At 36.3% G+C, this 17,011-nt stretch overlaps 1 protein-coding gene across 8 annotated transcripts in view; it reads left to right on the forward strand.

Moving 5' to 3' along the window:
* The window catches only part of PKIB (cAMP-dependent protein kinase inhibitor beta), a 98,104-nt gene that overhangs the window by 15,517 nt on the left and 65,576 nt on the right, over nucleotides 1-17,011 (forward strand). For 5 of the 8 annotated variants that reach the window (XM_032484798.1, XM_032484801.1, XM_032484796.1 and 2 more), the window contains exon 2: nucleotides 3,963-4,062. The exons of the other annotated variants lie outside the window; for them this stretch is intronic. The gene's annotated coding sequence lies outside the window, so the exon portion shown is untranslated. The remainder of the gene's footprint in view (nucleotides 1-3,962; nucleotides 4,063-17,011) is intronic. 8 annotated transcript variants of the gene reach the window in all.

Raw genomic sequence — 17,011 nt, forward strand, 5'->3', positions numbered from 1 at the left:
CCTGGGGACCTGAAAGGTCAAGGGAATTTCACAGGATTTGGGGTCAGAATTTGTCAACATTTTTGATACTCTTGATCAACTTTGCTAAATTGCTGTGTAAAAGCAGTATTACAATGCAAACATTACATTTTTAGTTAGAAAACTTGATTTCACTTTGCCTGTTACAAATGGCTATGATATTGACTTGAATTTAAGAAGACAGACAAGATGTTTATTTATATTAACTAGATCTAAAGCATGACTCTCTCTCTGATTCTTAGTTATCTTTATCAGTTCCTCTTAATTCATTCTTTAGCTACTGAGGCTTCATTTGAAATTTTTTGAATTAATGATTTTAGATAAATTGGAGATATGACAGATAAAATTTTGATTTTGTGTATATTTCCTACCAGCTACTCTGGCTATAACCCTCTGTCTCTTGAAGCAGGGTCTTTGTTTTCTCCGTGGTGTCTAAAACATGGTAGATAATAATATTTGCTGAATGAGTGAATGGATAAACAGATTACTTGCAATTTTATGTATATCCAAGCTATGAAAGCTTTTGAAAATGTAGCAGTGGCCAAGGATCTGGTTAGCAGACTAGCTTAAAAACTTATCACAATTGTAGAAATCAAGTATATACAGTAGGAAAAAATAGAAGAGTATAGGCTAAAAATCAATGAGAGGGAAACTTAATAAGTAAATAAAGGAATTTGAATAGAATAATGCTAATTTGATTGTGAACCAAATTAATTTATTATAAATTGATTACATGAGTTTTCCATTTTTCACAAAGGTGTAAATTCATGGTATAAAGTCATCTTTTTAGAACTATATGTAGCAAAAATAAGCATAAAACATTTGCAAACCTTCATTTTAAAGTTGTAATATACCTTTTGCCCCTGCAAGTAGAGATGTATGAATTTTCCATTCAATAATCACTAGTTAAGTACCTACAGAATATCATGCCAGGTGCTGTAGATGGATGAATAAAACATTGCCATTCAAGATGTTCGCAGGCTGCCAGGGAAGATTGACACACACAGAGCTATAGTGCAAAGTCGACCATGATGAGTGCATCTGAGAGTTAGGAACAAAGTGGTTTCAGGGCAGGGGTTATGACTAATACCAAACTGCAACAATTCCAAAGAGCTTTTCAAAAGCAGCAACCTCTGAGTTAGGCTTTTAAGGATGGCCCAGAGCCTACTAGCGAGAGCACAGGACGATAATGTGCATTCTAGGCAGAAGAAGAAGGAAGTTTTTTATATGGCCTGTTTGCTTGTGCAGTTCTTTCGGTATTTGTTGCTAGCCCCATGTGGCCAAGGGTCCAAACCAGCACATTTTATTACACCTTGTACAAAGTCTCACTCATGAGAAGCACTCAGTAAGTTTTGGTTTTTGAATATCTGCATGACTGAATGAACAAAATTACAGATCCTTCTCAATATGGGAGAGTAATTTTCAAATAAAAAAATTACACTTCATGAGAGTTGTGTTTCTTTACTTGTTTATACCTATGCAAAGGAAAACTTAAACTTTGTGAACTCTGGATAACATTTGTCTCACCAGATTTTAAGAAAACACAGCTGTGGTCTTTATTCCTATCTCTTTGTTCTTCTCTTTCTACACTTAATTTCTATACTTTCATTGGCTTGTTTAGATGCATGAATTCAAATATAGTCCTTTGGGTTTTTTTAGTCTAAAATAAAACTTCCTTAAGCTGAGGCTACTTATATATAATAAATGATATTCAGGCTGATGGTTTTAATTTCCTCTTTAGAAGCAAAACAAACTCATCCTATTGTACACATTCTGCATTCTCCACTTTATTATTTTTGTAAATACAATGATAGAGAATGGGCGTGTATTTCCTATTGGAAAGTGTCCAGTGGTATCTAGAGGATTTAGCTAGGTTTTAAGGAGATTATATTAGCATTTGTGCTATAAATGACAGCTGGATAATTTTAATTCAATGGCAGTTTCAGACAATTAAGACTTGTCACTGTTTTGAGTCCCTTTGCCTTTTCTTTCCCTTTTTAGATTTCGATATCTTGGAAATCTAAATGTATTAGAGTAGGATTCTTTTGGTATTTTGTTTTTCCTTTGGAAGCCAAAACAAAGACTCTTCAGAATGTCACAATCCCAAAAGGCAGCTGCAAGACTTAGGAGTCTGATCACAGCTACCTTTGTTGCATCCCAAACCAAATCTAGTGTTAAATACAAGAAGCACATTTTTCACTTTTGCTGTATTTCAGGGAGGGTAATAACAGCACTATCTATTTGTAATTTATTGTATATGATCTTCCTTGATTCCCAGAGTAACCTGGAGAGATAAGTATGGTAAATATTTTCATCCCCTTTTATAAGCAAGGCTCCGTCATTTACCTACAAAAAAGGATGACTCCTGAAAGTCAACAGCAGATGAGGGAAAGCGCTGAAATTAGAACCAAATTCAGTGCTTCACCTGCTGTGTTCCAGTGCCCTGAGGGCTTCCTTTTACTGGCTTTCGTATAAGCTGTGAAGAAATATGGGAAGCAAAGGAAAGAGAAGAGTGATGAAATGATTTGCAAATGAATTTAAAAGGTGACTAGCATAGTGCTGTTGGCATTTGGAGCAAAAGAGACTATTTGAGAATCATGGTGGAAGATTTGCACCACATAGAATTCCTGGGCTTTATACAAATTAAAAGTTCAGTTACTGTCCCAACATGAATGGTCTGTGGAATATGGACTGGAAGGGGCATGCCTCAAGCCAGGGAGACCTGTGAGAGATGTCACGATCTCTGTAAGAACTGATGGTGTGGAGGCAGGTGTGGGTGAGGAGGGTTGAGCTAGGTGGTGCCTGTGGGAATGGAATTGGAAGGACAAGTGAGCCCAAGGAACATTAGGAGTCTGGAATAGACAGAATTTGATGTTTATTAGAAAGGAAAGAAGGAAACAGTAGACAGCCCTGGACTTTATCCTATTCTGAATAACCCTAGTAAATTTAGACAGTGCATACAAGCAGAGGAATGTTGACATTCCTAGTGGTACGTGTTATAGGAAAAAGAATAGATGATCTCCACAGCATGAAAGAAAGAAACATGGCTGTCTTATCCAGGACAAGGATGCATTTACCACGTGTCTGTTCAAATATGGAAGCTTCCCAAGGGAAAGGGAGCCTGGTTTATCCAGCGATCACTTGTAGCCACCTCTGTCAGGACTATATGGAAGTGAAAATAAGTTGTATTCTGTATTATTAGTTTAAAAATGGGGACTTTTGATAAAGAAATATCTAAACGGATATGAACAGGAAAACCACCCAAGAGTGTTGGTTTTGATGATGCCTCTTCACAGCAAAATCTCAAGTTACTTTTGATGCTGAGGCATTGTCGGTGGGCCTGGATTTTATTAGGTTAATTTTCTCTTCCAGAACTCCAATCACCATATGATATAATTGAGGAAAACGATGTCCTTGCTCCTTGGCATTATAATTCAAAGATGAACTGTTGCGGGGATTTGTGGCTGTTAAAAATCACACATCTGAGAAAGGCTGTTACTTAGCTAGTGAAACTATCTTCATTGGAAATTTGAAAAGCTGGAGAGAGACATATTTTGCTATATCATTGATTTTACTTTTTAGTAGGAATGTTTCTGCCCTTGTTACACAGTCTTAAAGCAAAACACCAAAAAGAGTGATCAGAATACAATTGGTGGGTTTGAGTGGGGAACAAAATAATGAAAAGAAACACATTCCTCATTTGTAAGATAATGCTGAGATGCTTACTCAGGAAAATTTCTCCTGCTTCTGTTATAAATCAGAGAAGTATAAAAGAAATCAGGATGAGGAATGAAAAAATAACAGTGAACGTTGTTTTAAAATTGTGTGGCAGCTTGTCATTAAATTAGATGTTAGTGCCTAAGGAACCATTTGTTCTTTTCTGAAAGAGATGAAGAACAAGGGATTTTATCTTAATAAATCTTTTTCCCCTTTGTTTCCTTCAGGAGTCATGGTATACTGAAAAGGCACTCAATCAAGAGAAATCTAGAGGGAGCTGGAAACCATCAAGTTTTTGAGGCCATACAGGGGGCAGGAAAGATAGAGGTGGGTACATTTTTGATCCATCAATCCTGCTATGGAGGGTGTCCTGGAAAATATCTTTGTTGCTATAAAGCCAGGGGACAGCAAAGAAAAGGTAAAGTGGGAGGTCTTTATTTTAGAAAACAAATCAATATGGTTAAATTTAAGCTTGATAGAATCAAATGTCAAATTAACAGCAGATAACACATGCCAAGAACTTGAGCAATATGTTTCCATCTTGCGTCTGCCAGGGACCAGTGATCAGTACAGAGACCCAGCTTGACTTAATATTTATGTTCTTAGCTGTTCTTCCTTAAATTGTTCTCAACAGCGACAGCTAGCCCAACAAAATAATGTTTTAAATTTCTGTCCTTTAAAACAGAAGAAAAACTCATAATGTTATTTGTCAGGTCTTATAAACTCACTGCTCTTGTAATACTGGTCTCCTCAGAGACCATAATGATAGCTTTATAAGCAGTACATACAAGTGGACATTCTTGATGATGCTGATTAGTGGACATAAATCTCAAATACTTTTTTGAGAAACGGGTTTCTTTGTGCTGCTGATGTATCTGAGGCCAGCCCAGTGCCTTGGTGTGCTGCGTTCTCCCGATTGGAGGGAGACACTCGCTTCCCCGTGGTAGTTAAGATGGCCCATCAGAGACCATGGAGTGAGCCTCAGCTTTCCTGAAGGCCCTCACACTCTCCTCCCACACCTGGATTCCCATGAGAACGAGGGAACGTGGAAGAGTGGAAGACATTAGATTCAGTTTAGGCTCATTACCTGGTTTTCTCAAAATCAGTGCAACTTTCCTCCTAACCCACTTGATTTCATTGGCTGTGCCTTCATTTGCATGTGTTCTCTGAGCATTTTTGCTGCTTTCTTGTCAACTTTTTACGTCAGCAAAGAGTAACCTGTTTTAAATGAAATCTACCCTTTGTTATGAAGTAATTTCACACAAATAATTTTATCAATAGCATTTCTATTTCTGCATAAACAACTGAAAATCTCCATACTAAGAAAAATCAAGTAAATTTGAAAACATTAATTTTGTATTTAAGGAAAATTAAAACGAACATAAAATAATTTATTGAGTCTTTATTGTGGGTGGAGTGTGTAGCAATTTGTAAGCATAATCTCATGTAACCCTCACTTATAATAACTGTATGAGAAATGTGAGGAAGGCATAGTTATTCCTGTGACAAATGTGCACCTTGCCAAGTGCACACATTTAGCTACTATGTGGTGAAGTTAGGATTTGAGCCTAATTTTGTCTGATGCTTAAACCTATGTCCTTAACCAGCTTGCATAGGAAGATTTGGCAGGAGCTAAAATACTCTGTTTAGATGAGCAAAGTGTCTTGTTGTCATCAAGTATTTATAATTGGTGGCTAAAAATACACATTTTTAAGGAACACATTATCCTTCACTCTATGAACTCTGCAAAAGAGTTGAAACATTTTTCTGATTCATTTAATGAAAAGCATAATGCCAGGAAACAAAAACACTAAAAAACACTAACAAAAGTAGCACAAAAAATAAAATCACAAAAATTCACTGAAATACTAAACAGAGGACTGTAAAATCAACAAAAATACAACAAATGGTGTTTATTCTAGAAAGGTACAGGTGGTTCAGTATTGAGAAATTTATTATAATAATTTCATGGTCATAGACTAAAGGATAAAACTACTATTTTTCACTTTCTAATAGATTCCAAATGACATTGATAAAATATAACTATATTTCTTATAAGAAAACACACATATATACAACACAGTAATTTAGTAATAGAGAGATGTTATTAAATTGTGAAAAAGCAGAAAAAATGGAAAAACATTAGAGACTTACTACATGCCTTATTTCATCACTTACAGTTAACATCATTCTGTAAATTCTATCCAATACAATAATTTTTAAAAAATGACTAAATGACATTTGAAAAGTTCTTATTATATATGCTAGAAACTGTTCTGAATACTTAACAAGTATTAACTCATTTAAACTTCATAACTATCCTAGGGAATACTGACTACTGTCATTCTCATTTTATACATTAGGAAGCTGAGGCCTAGAGAAGCTACATAACTTGGCCCAGGGCACACAGTTAACAGTGGTAGAGCTGAACAAGCACGCAAGTAGTATAATCATGAGTCTTTAATTTTAAATAGTGTCATATGCTGTCTCTCAAAGTTTACAATTATTAGAAAATTAAGTAATTCCAGTTTCTTGTCTTGAATTATGCAGTGGATAATTGCAGAGGAGGGACACAAAGAAAAAATTTGGAGAGAAGTGTTTTCTGTTTTATGTAGAGTACTGTGCAAGATTGTTTTCTTCATCTCCTTCTAGAAAAGAGGTGATATCTTTTTTCTTTTAAAAAAGTATATATATTTTATATAAAATACTTATATGTAAACTATTTATAATATATGTAAAATATTTATATATAAAATATATATATTTTGCTAAAAATCCCAAGAAAATCAACTGAAGAAGTATTAGAATAGGAGACTTCAATTAAGTCATCATACAAAAGATAAATGTGTCTAAATCAATTGATTTTTCTATAACAGCTACGGTTAGAAAACATGATGAAAAAATCACATTTATAAAAACAAATATCATATATCTATGAGTAAACTTAAGACTTAAATGAAGAAAATAACATTTTATTGGGAAACACAAAATAAGATTAGCAGTAATGGAGATTTATATTGTATTCCTGGATGAGAATAATAAATATTATAATGATGTTAGCTTCCCCAAATTAATTTATAAAATTAATGCAATTCCATGTAGAGCCATAAAGAGATTTTTAGGGAGAGGTTGGCAAAATGATTATTAAAATCCATCTGGAAGGATGCACATACTAGGAAAATACCACATTTTTGAAAAAGAAGAATAATGAAGAAAGAACTTGTAATTCCAAGTATTAAAAAATATTATAAAATTACTATTACTATGATAGTATGTTATTTTTTACTAAAATAGAGACATAGGAGAAACTAAATCATCTTGATAATTCCCAAAACAGATTAAAGCATGTAAAGGTAATGTATAATAAAGAGCATTTCTTGTTGGTGGAGGAAGTATTTATTACTAGGAGAACACAATTGCAGTAGTTGTTAAGAAAAATTGTAAAGTTGAATCTTTTATTCCTACAAAATAGAAATAAATATCAGATTAATTGAAGAAGAAAAAATAGTAAGCTATAACTAAAAATGGATTGGTGAATAATTTACAGTCTTGTCTAATATGACATCAAAGGCAAAAACCATAATTGAAGACTGATAGACTTGACTAAAGATATATTAAAACTTTTTTACATACAAATAGAAAGGAGACTCAAGCAGCATGCCTGGCAGTGGGTTTGAAAATTCTTTTCATGATTTTTTGAAGGATAAAATTAATAAATCAGCAAATTCTGACTCATATTCCAAGTCCACCACTGTTGGAAGGCTAAATAAGGCAGAGCCCATCCTGAGACAGCACTCATTTGGTATTGTACTCACCGTAGGAACAGAACAAATTCCAAAGATGAAATTCTAGAGAAGACCAAATAATGACATGGAAGTTAGGATTGTTCCATCTAAAAAGGTCAACTAAATTTGAGTTATTGAATCCAAGAGAGTAAGGGATTTCAGCTAGACAGTTTTATAATTCTTAATATGTGCTGGGGCATTCATTTTAATAGGTTATTGACATCATTGAGTAACGTTTGAAGTTTTACAATGTGTTAAAACATGTTATCTCTAATAAAAGTTAAATAATTCCAGTTTCTTGTCTTGAATTATGCAGTGGATGATTGCAGAGTAGGGACACAAAGAAAAAATTTGGAGAGAAGTGTTTCCTGTTTTATGTAGAGTACCGTGCAAGATTGTTTTCTTCATCTCCTTCTAGAATAGCTTTGCTCCTTCAACGCTGGGCCCTAGAGCAAGTGGGAAAGCAAAATTTATTATGGTCAATGAGTAATGAAATAAAGAAAAATAAAGTTTTAATCTATGTTAAATATCCCAGGTAATATCAGCCTGGACTATGACAATCAATTCACACTAACACTAGCCAAACAGTAATTTTCTGTCCTGGGCTCTATTAGAAAAGTGACTAGACTCCAAGCCCCAAATAGCTCAAGAGAAAGAGTAACTGCTAGGCACATCAACTTCCTCACCTTTCTGTTCATATTCAGTCCCTCTCGGTGTCCCTGGCCACTGCTATTCCTCCTGAGGTCACTCACCCAGTTCCATGCCTTTCTGCCAGTGGTCCCTTGGCTGACACAGTTCTCTCTACCAACCTCTCCCCAATCTGTGGTGCCCTTTTGTTTCTAGGTTCGCATTGCCCAGTGTTCTGCATCCAGCTATCCTTCCTCACCTTTTTAACCGGACCATTGTCCTTGGATCAGGTTTGTTTCTTCAACTCTTTCTGTCCACCAACTCTAAACAGGTTCTTCCCTCTCTGACCCAAGGGCTGGAACTGTTAATAGATGGCTTTTTCTCGGGAAGCTTAGCGGTCTTAGGGCTTGCCTAACAGCCATCATCAATGTCCTTCCTATAAGGACTTTTAGGTACTCATGAAGTTGTATCCTTGACAGATCCATCCTGCTGACTCATGAGACATGCTGGAAATGTCTGAATCCAAAACAACAACAACAACAAAATACCACCTTAGACCCTAGCTCTAATACCCTTGCTAAACAAATATTGGATATTGGTTTAAGAAAGTATCTTCATTTATTCATAAATATACACTTAGTATATATATTATTGACTGTCCACAGAAAAAGGCCTGGAATAGCCAAAAGAAATGTGTAAAATATTTTCTTCTTGTCATAAGTAATAAAAGCACAAGAGAGGCCTAGTCATTTTGTATTAAATAAGAGTAACAGAATCAAGCAAGCACAACCCTGAAAATAAAGAAATAAATCTTGTTAATTTTCATGCCAGCCAGACTATCACTTTTTGAAGATTGTTAAAAAACTATTTGTAAGTGGTGAGTTCTGGAGGGGGAGATGGGCAACAAAACAAAACAAACAACAAACAAAAGAGCAGAACAGACACCCTTGTGAAGGAAAGAAAGCGAAATATATACAAAGAAAGGAGGTGGTCATTGTCAGTTTAGCATTGTTAGTGATCAAAATAACTGCCACTTAATGTTCATAGAGTTTGCAAAACTCATTTTCTCATTCTTTCATTTACTAAGTTTTTATTGAGCACTTGCCCCATTTACTGTGCACCAATTGTGAGCACTGAGGATGCAGAGCTCAGGATACTTTGCAATTCCCCTGGGGTTTGTAAACTGCAGGATCTACAGATCTAGAGTAAAGTTGGCTAGACGACTGTGAGGAGACCCAAAGAGCATCACATCAGGAGTGGCTGACATTTAGTACTTCGGGGAGGTCCTAAGGGATGACATGCTAACGTTCTTCAACTATATGAGGAATATCACCTGTGTGACTGAGAAGGCAAAACTAGGTTGAGTGGCTGGGAATCAGAGGAGGACATATTTTTATTTCACCAGAGAAATGGCTGCTTGAAATTGCAATAGGCTGCCTCTGGTACCTGGGATGGTTCCAGAAGCTTGGTGCCACTAGGAAGGAAAGTGGCACAAGGGATTCATACATGAAATGGTGAGAGACTAGGGATGGAGAGTTGGTAATTAACTCATCTCTGAAGACAAAACATTCCTGATCAGTTACTGAGAACATTGATGTGGGAAGGGCTCCCCTGAAGACAATGCAATGACAGACTCCAAGGATCTGGCCCGCCAGCTTTACACTTAACTCTTAGGCCTTGGCCAAATTTCTCATCTCTGAGTCTTATATCAGAGAAATCGGGATATGTCTCACAGGAGCATGGTGAGAACTGAATTGAATAATTAGTGTAAATGAACTAATTTTAAATCTTTAGCCTATTATAGGCAATCAATGAATGGTACTGTTACTTGTGGGGACCTAGAATCTCATCTTGGGAAACACTTGGAATACCTTAAACAATCCAGAAAGTTAAAATGATGCCCATTAATGTAGAATGTCCCTCTTACCCTATCCTTGGATTTGTAAAAACAAAGTATTTCTAAAATGTGCCATGAAAAATAGTAAACACATATAACATTGTAAAACATGTTGGGCCAATTGTTCCATTTTGTTAGTATTTGCTTATTATTTGTCTGTTCTTAGATGGTGGATTCCTTTTTTAGCTCAGTCTCCAGCTCTTTGAATTATGCTAAGAGACCTATATTGTCAACCTCCATATGTTATATCAAAAAGGATCTTGGACAGTGTATTATGACCTATTCAAAGAGAGCCTGGTCATACACGTTGGAAGAGTTTGAAAGTTGCTGGTGCTTTGGCTGTGACTATGTTATCTGTTGCAATCAGGTCCTGTGTTTCATTTGCGTTGTTGGTATTGGACATTGAATACTTTGAATTAGTCATTTTGGAGGCCAGAAGGACCTCCTGTGGTTGTGCTATACCTGGGTTATACCAATCAAGCAATTAATGACGGTCTGTAACATCAACTCAACCGACTGTGGGTCTGTTATGTGAGTTATGCTTACCAGCTCCAGTTAACGAGCCATGCCAATCGGCTACACTTTTCCAGGCCTATCTTTGATGAGATCTACCTTTCCTTTGTTTCAGTAGTGTTTTATTAGTATAACTTGTATATTGAGATATTTGAACAATGCCAAGAAGAACAAAGAATAAAATCGCCTCCCACCTCTCAGAACTGATACATTTTATTTTATAGTCATGAAGTCTTCCTTTTTAAAGAAATAAAATGGTGCAGTTAGTTAAGTCTCCTTTCGGAAGTATCTATGAATTAGTATATATTGTTCTAATCCATTTTATACTCTTACCCACATATTTATGCAACCATTCCAGTATTTAGTCTTGATTTATTTTTTTAGAATTTATAAAAATAGTATCACACTGCTTTTCACAACACTCTGTTTTTGAGATCTAGATAGTTAGATGTAGTTCTACATCTGCTCTCCTTGGTGAAATTTATGCATTTTTGACAAGACATTTACTATTCACATTGTAGTGGCTTTCTTTACTCCTGAATTGGGCTGGTGGATGACAGGATGTTATTGCTGGAAGATTCAGGAGAAAACATCATTCTGATTTACGTCTTTACATATTGTCAACACTGGGACTCTATGAAAACGACAAAAGCTAAGCAAGATAGGAAGTCAGGACAGTATAAATAAACTAGGACTTTCCCAGGCAAACCCTAATGGAGAATTAGCCTGCATATGAAGAAAACACGGCTGCAGAAGGAGAAATGACTTTCTGGGTTACACAGCTGGGTAATGGCAGTCCTTGAAATTACCAGCCCAAATCTCAAAATCAAATAATTGCATGAAATAAGATATACGTAGAATGCTTTCCAGTCCATTGTTCTTTTCATCATGGTGCCTCTTATGTTTAAACAAGATGTAGAGAAGTAAGACAATGGATTCTTAGGGCCACCTCATCAGGAAATTGCCTGATATCCTGCCTTCAGAATGGCTAGTTACTGTCTGGCTTGAATCCATCATTTTCCTCTTATGATTGCTCTCTCCCTGCCCAGATAAACATAATTATAGCCTCTTTCCACTGGATGAGGCACCCTGTCCCCTTTGTCCCAATAGGTAGCGGAATGTGGCCAGGTAAATCAGGTTTCACTGGTGAGCAGAAGTCATCTCTTTTGCATTTACTTGTCAGCTTACCTTTGCCCTATATTTGTCTTGTTAACAGCTGGCTGTTAATGAATGTGATATGTCTTTTTCTGCAAGGTTTGGGTGTGCCAAGATTGAACAGGAGACAGATAACTGACTCACTAATTAACCAGGAGTTTTTAGTTCCAACTCAGGTCTGCAATTTCCTTAACTAGATCCAATCTCGGTTGTTCTTGATAGTAAGGTGGTATTACAGTTATATCATTTATACTACATGGAGGTAGGACAAATGATTTATCATTTCATTTTTATTTTAAACTCGTAAACTAATATAACTCCAAGGATTAAAAAGTTTCACCTAATTATGTTCTCAATAAAATTGTGGTAATTTGATTATTTTGCAAATAAATTCAGTCTGTAAATCCTAATTTACAAATGCTTGAGAACACAAAATACTTTTGATTAATTTAATGCCATTCTGTTATCCTACCTTGTAAATAACATAGACATTGTAACTATAGTCAAAACAAATGATAATCCATTGGTAGGGAAGTGTGGTATTTATGGTTGTTTTTAAATACAACCCTAAAAGTTCAAGGGTATAACTTTAAAAAGATGAAGTCATTGTCCAAAACTGCACATAAGCTGATTTTTGTTATTTGTCTCAAATGGTGTATCTTCAGATTGCTGAAGGACATCAGTGAATATTTTAGCTGCAATTATTAAAGTCTTCAGTATATAACCTTTCCATGTGTGGGCATGACTGCTGCAGGGTGGTTAAAAGGACAATGTCCCTCAAGGTCATATCCACATCGCCTACCGTGGAGGCTCCTCTTTGGTTTAGTTTGGTCTGTGGTTTCATGCTATTTGTATGTCATATGGAACATGGCTCAACTTGGTGAGCTGACTGCTAGGGGTCCACTCAAAATGAGCCCCTTCACTTAAAATTATTTCATATGTTAGTCTGTAGAGTCTGTGTTTAGTATTTAAATACATATTATAGCTTAATCACATCACATCAAGTTGTAATTTCAGCAGTACTTTATAATTTTTCTTTGGCTGTTTCCCTTGCGGCAATTTACTAGCCCAAAGCATGAGATTTCATAGTCCTTCTGAAACTCGCTGAACAGTTGGATGACACGAAAGAGTTTATGGAAGGAGCACTTGAATGTTGGAAGTCATATCTCTATTCTGTTCCTTACTTTGCCATCATCTAGCTGCCTGAATCTTAGTAAATTATTCAAAGATACAGCACAGTGCAAGGGGTTAAAAATCATTGACAAATCTGAGTCCCAATTATGCCATTTATTAGCTGGTAAATTTACCTAACCTCCAGTCTTGAAGTTCTCATCTGTAAAATGGATCTGACAATAGCACCTCTCTTATAAAGTTATTTAGAAGGTTAAATCAATGGATATTTATAAAGCTTTTAGCATGGTGCCTAGATGACTGATTGTTTAATAAAACTTTACTGTGATTGGATTTCATTGGGTTTGATTTCTGGAAGAGTATTTCTGGTTTGAAGATTATGTTGTTTTAAGTTTCCGTTTCTTGCTTTTGCTTTCAACACGCCTTTGCCTTTGACTTATTACCCTTATGCTGCTGAAAGCATTGCTGCTATGCAAAGTAGTAGTGGCTTCATGGTCTAACAGCAATGATTTTTTGTCGTTTGTTTTAAATTACGGCACATTTCAAAATTGTTAAATTTTAAAGAATTGTTTTACGATATAGGCAAAATACCTACATATCTTATAATTATGTAGACTGTGAGAATCTCTGTAACTGGGTTTAGAACTTGTGTTTTTATGGTGTAGACATTTTGTTTACCTTCTGAAGGGTTAATTTATTTCATTTCCCAATTTCTATCTTTATAAATGTGCTCTTGGTTGGAAGGCTGTTTGGAAAACGGAATCTGATGATTCCTTGTCACCTCTTATAGTGTCAGTGAAAATATTCCACTGTTTATCGCCCTCTAGTACAGGTTGGTGCATGACTATCTTTTTATACTTACCACACACCCATAACTCTTTGTTAAACAGTTCTCAGTCTTTTTTAATTAAGCTTGAAACCTGTTAAAATTGAAATATTTTGTAGCGCATAGAGCAGTCTAACATCAGAATTTAAAGTGCTTGGATGGCAGAAGGACTGATTAGTTTGGTTTTGTAAGACAGGATGTGCCCACCAGGGTGAACTAAGCCACTGAAATGGGAACTCGTTTTAGCCCACTGGGAGAAAGTCCAGCTAAGCTAGTGGCCTCATGATCTAGAGAGAATGATGACAGCAACAGGAGGCTGTCCTGACAGGCCAGGGGTCGGAGTCCGAGTTGACCAGCAAGGTGCAGCAGATGGTGTCCCAGCAAGGGGGCAGACCATGGTGACACAGAGTCTGGAAGCAGGTGATATCCAGGCAGATAAACAGAGAGGTCTCATCCCAGACAGTATGGCCCCAGGGTTGGGGCTGGGGTTGGGAAATGAAATTCAGGCCCTGGAAAAACTGGATAGACTAGCCCAGAGGCCCATTTCAGAGGGAGCAGAGTGCTATCCAGGACATTAAAGCAGAGACTCTGTTATGTGGGCTGCAGGTAAAAGGGGACTTGGGACACCCTCAGTTTTGAGGGTTGTGTGGCCTGGAGGGACGCTGGAGTCGGGAACCAGGCCAGTCTTTATAGATGCTGACCTTGATAGTCCTTAAAATAGACTCACGTGGTTGTCATTTGAAAATTTAAAAGCTCTTGTGGTAGCTCACAGTGGAAAAAAAAAGTGTGGCAATGAATATACATATGTCATGTATAACTGTAAAATTGTGCTCTACACTGGAATTTGACACAACATTGTAAAATGACTATTACTCAATTTAAAAAAATGTTAAAAAAAAAGAAAATTGAAAAGCTCAAATATGTTAATTACTAATCTGTGCTTTACTGTATTGCTAATAAGTTAGATTAGAAGGCAGCTTTGATGTAATAAATCTTGCTTTTTTTTTTTTTTTTTGTCTTTTGTAAAGCTTGCAGTAACTTTCAGATCAGAGTGAATTCCATGTAGTTCAAACGGCTCCCATGGGGGCTAGGTTAAGTGAAGCATACAATGTAGAGGTGTTATTGTTCCCTGCTCTTTTTGGATTTATCCTAAGAAGTCATGTATCAGAGAAGAGAGTATAAAGTGAGAGGATTAGCAAGTAAGTAGTTGTTTCTGGCTGAGCTTGCTTGAAATGGAGGAGAAAACAACATGGAAGGGAGTTGCTGAAATTTATTTCTCTACAATGACATGGAGTGTGGTCGTTATGTTACTTGGGAGCTCTGCATCAAACCAGGACGCTGCCTCCAAGGAATGAGAGAAAACTGAACGTTGGCTCTTTTGCCGACATTGTGTCTTAACTTTAACAGCTTCCTGCTATTGATCTAGATTTTATGCCTAATGACATATTTGTGATTAAAGAAAAAAAAAACTCATATAAAATAAAGTCCAAGCATGCCTGTTCCTTATATTTTAGATTAAATCTTAGGCTGATGTCCACTTTTTCAAAACTTTTGCTTGGTTATTAGGAAGTACCAATGCTTCATTATTGTTTCCCTAAGTACTGTTTTCCGTAGAAGAAAATTTGTGGTTGTTTCTAATAGACTTTCTTTATACTGGTGAATATTGCCTAGAGACACTAAGCATTCATTTATCAAATGAAAGTTAATTTATGTAATTAAGATGGAGATAAATTTGGCTGTTATGAAATCTAGGTTAAAATTCTAACTTTCTGTGTGGCTTTGGGGCAAGTTATTTACTATACTGGGTTTTAGTTTTGTATCTCAATTTTTACCATGGTCATAGAAATACTCTATCTCCAGTACATCTTGGGAATCACAGTGGATAACAAAGTTTCCCTTTTTTTTTTTAATGGAAATTTTTAGTGGAAATCATTTCAATATGTCCCACTCTTATATGGCCTCATAATTTGAACATATTTGTATTAGTCAGGGTTCTACCAGAGAAACAGAGCTAGTAGGAAATATATATTAAAAGACTTATTGCAAGGAATCGGCTTAAGTATTTGTGGAGGCCGCCCAGCAGAGCCTGAAATCTTTGGGCAGGAAGGGCAGGCTGGACACTCTGGGTCAGGAGTTAGTGCTGAGTTCCACAGGTGGCATTTCTTCTTCCTCAGGGAAACCAGTTCTGCTCCTAAGACCTTTCGAATGATTGGATCACACCCACCCAAGTGATTGAGAATAATCTCCTTTACTAAAATCAGTTTATTGTAGATGTTAATCACATTTACAAAATTCTTTCACAGCAACACCTAATTCAGTGTTTGAGTCACCAGAGACCACAGCTTAGCCAAGTTGACACATAAACCTGATTATCGCAGTCTACTCCTTGTCAGCTTGGTACCCATACACATTTCCTTAAATCATACTTAATCTCAAAATAATGACAGCAACAAAGTCATACTTCCACCTAACATGATACAGCTATCCTATAACTGAAAGCGTGCTAATCCTTTTTCCCTAGGAGAGGTGCAGGGTCATTGGAGGTTCACTCTTCTTATATCCTATAACTTAAAATACAGGATAAAGTTAGCTATTATTAATATATCTTATGTTAGAAGATAAGCACTTGAGAAGGAAGAAGCAAAAAAATATTTGACACACAGACAAACATTTGCAACAGAAAGGAAGAATACGTATAACTTAACAGTCCTCATTTCTGGAACTGGTCATGTGGTGAGAGTTGGTATTTATAACTCCTTTCTTTTACTATGTAATCTGTATATTCCATGTTCCCTTTGGTCTCAAGCAGGTGCCTCAGCTGGTTATGGTTCTTTGCCTGGTAGGGTGACCCAAACCTCCATTCCTAAAGGGTCTGGGCCATTAGCTGTTTTATGGCTTTTATTGACTTGTGAATTGAATTGTAGATTTCATTGACCTTAGTCACAGAGCATGGTGAAGGGAAATTCTCCAAGGGGACAGAAATCTGAATAGTGCTGCTAGATGTTCAGATTGCTTAGGAGAAATGGCCAGAGATATAAAAAAATTGTACTGACTCACGGGCTGTGGCCAGTGGTTTGACTGGATGGTCAGTAATTTGGAAAGAAAATGGTCAGAAAATTGGTACAAGGAAATTTGGGGAAGAGGTATGTGCTTAGACCCCTCTGAATAGGGTAAAGAATGTGAAGATACTTGTGTCCCATGTGAATGCTCACCAAAGGGTGACCTTAGCAGATGAGGATTTTAATCATTAAATGGACAGGCTGATCTATTTTCTTCGATCTGAGCCTCTTTTCCAAGCTACGACTGTTATTGCCCAATGGGCTCAAGAACAGTGAACATTAT

The sequence above is a fragment of the Camelus ferus genome, chromosome 8, assembly GCF_009834535.1.
Source record: "Camelus ferus isolate YT-003-E chromosome 8, BCGSAC_Cfer_1.0, whole genome shotgun sequence".
Lineage (NCBI taxonomy): Eukaryota > Metazoa > Chordata > Mammalia > Artiodactyla > Camelidae > Camelus > Camelus ferus.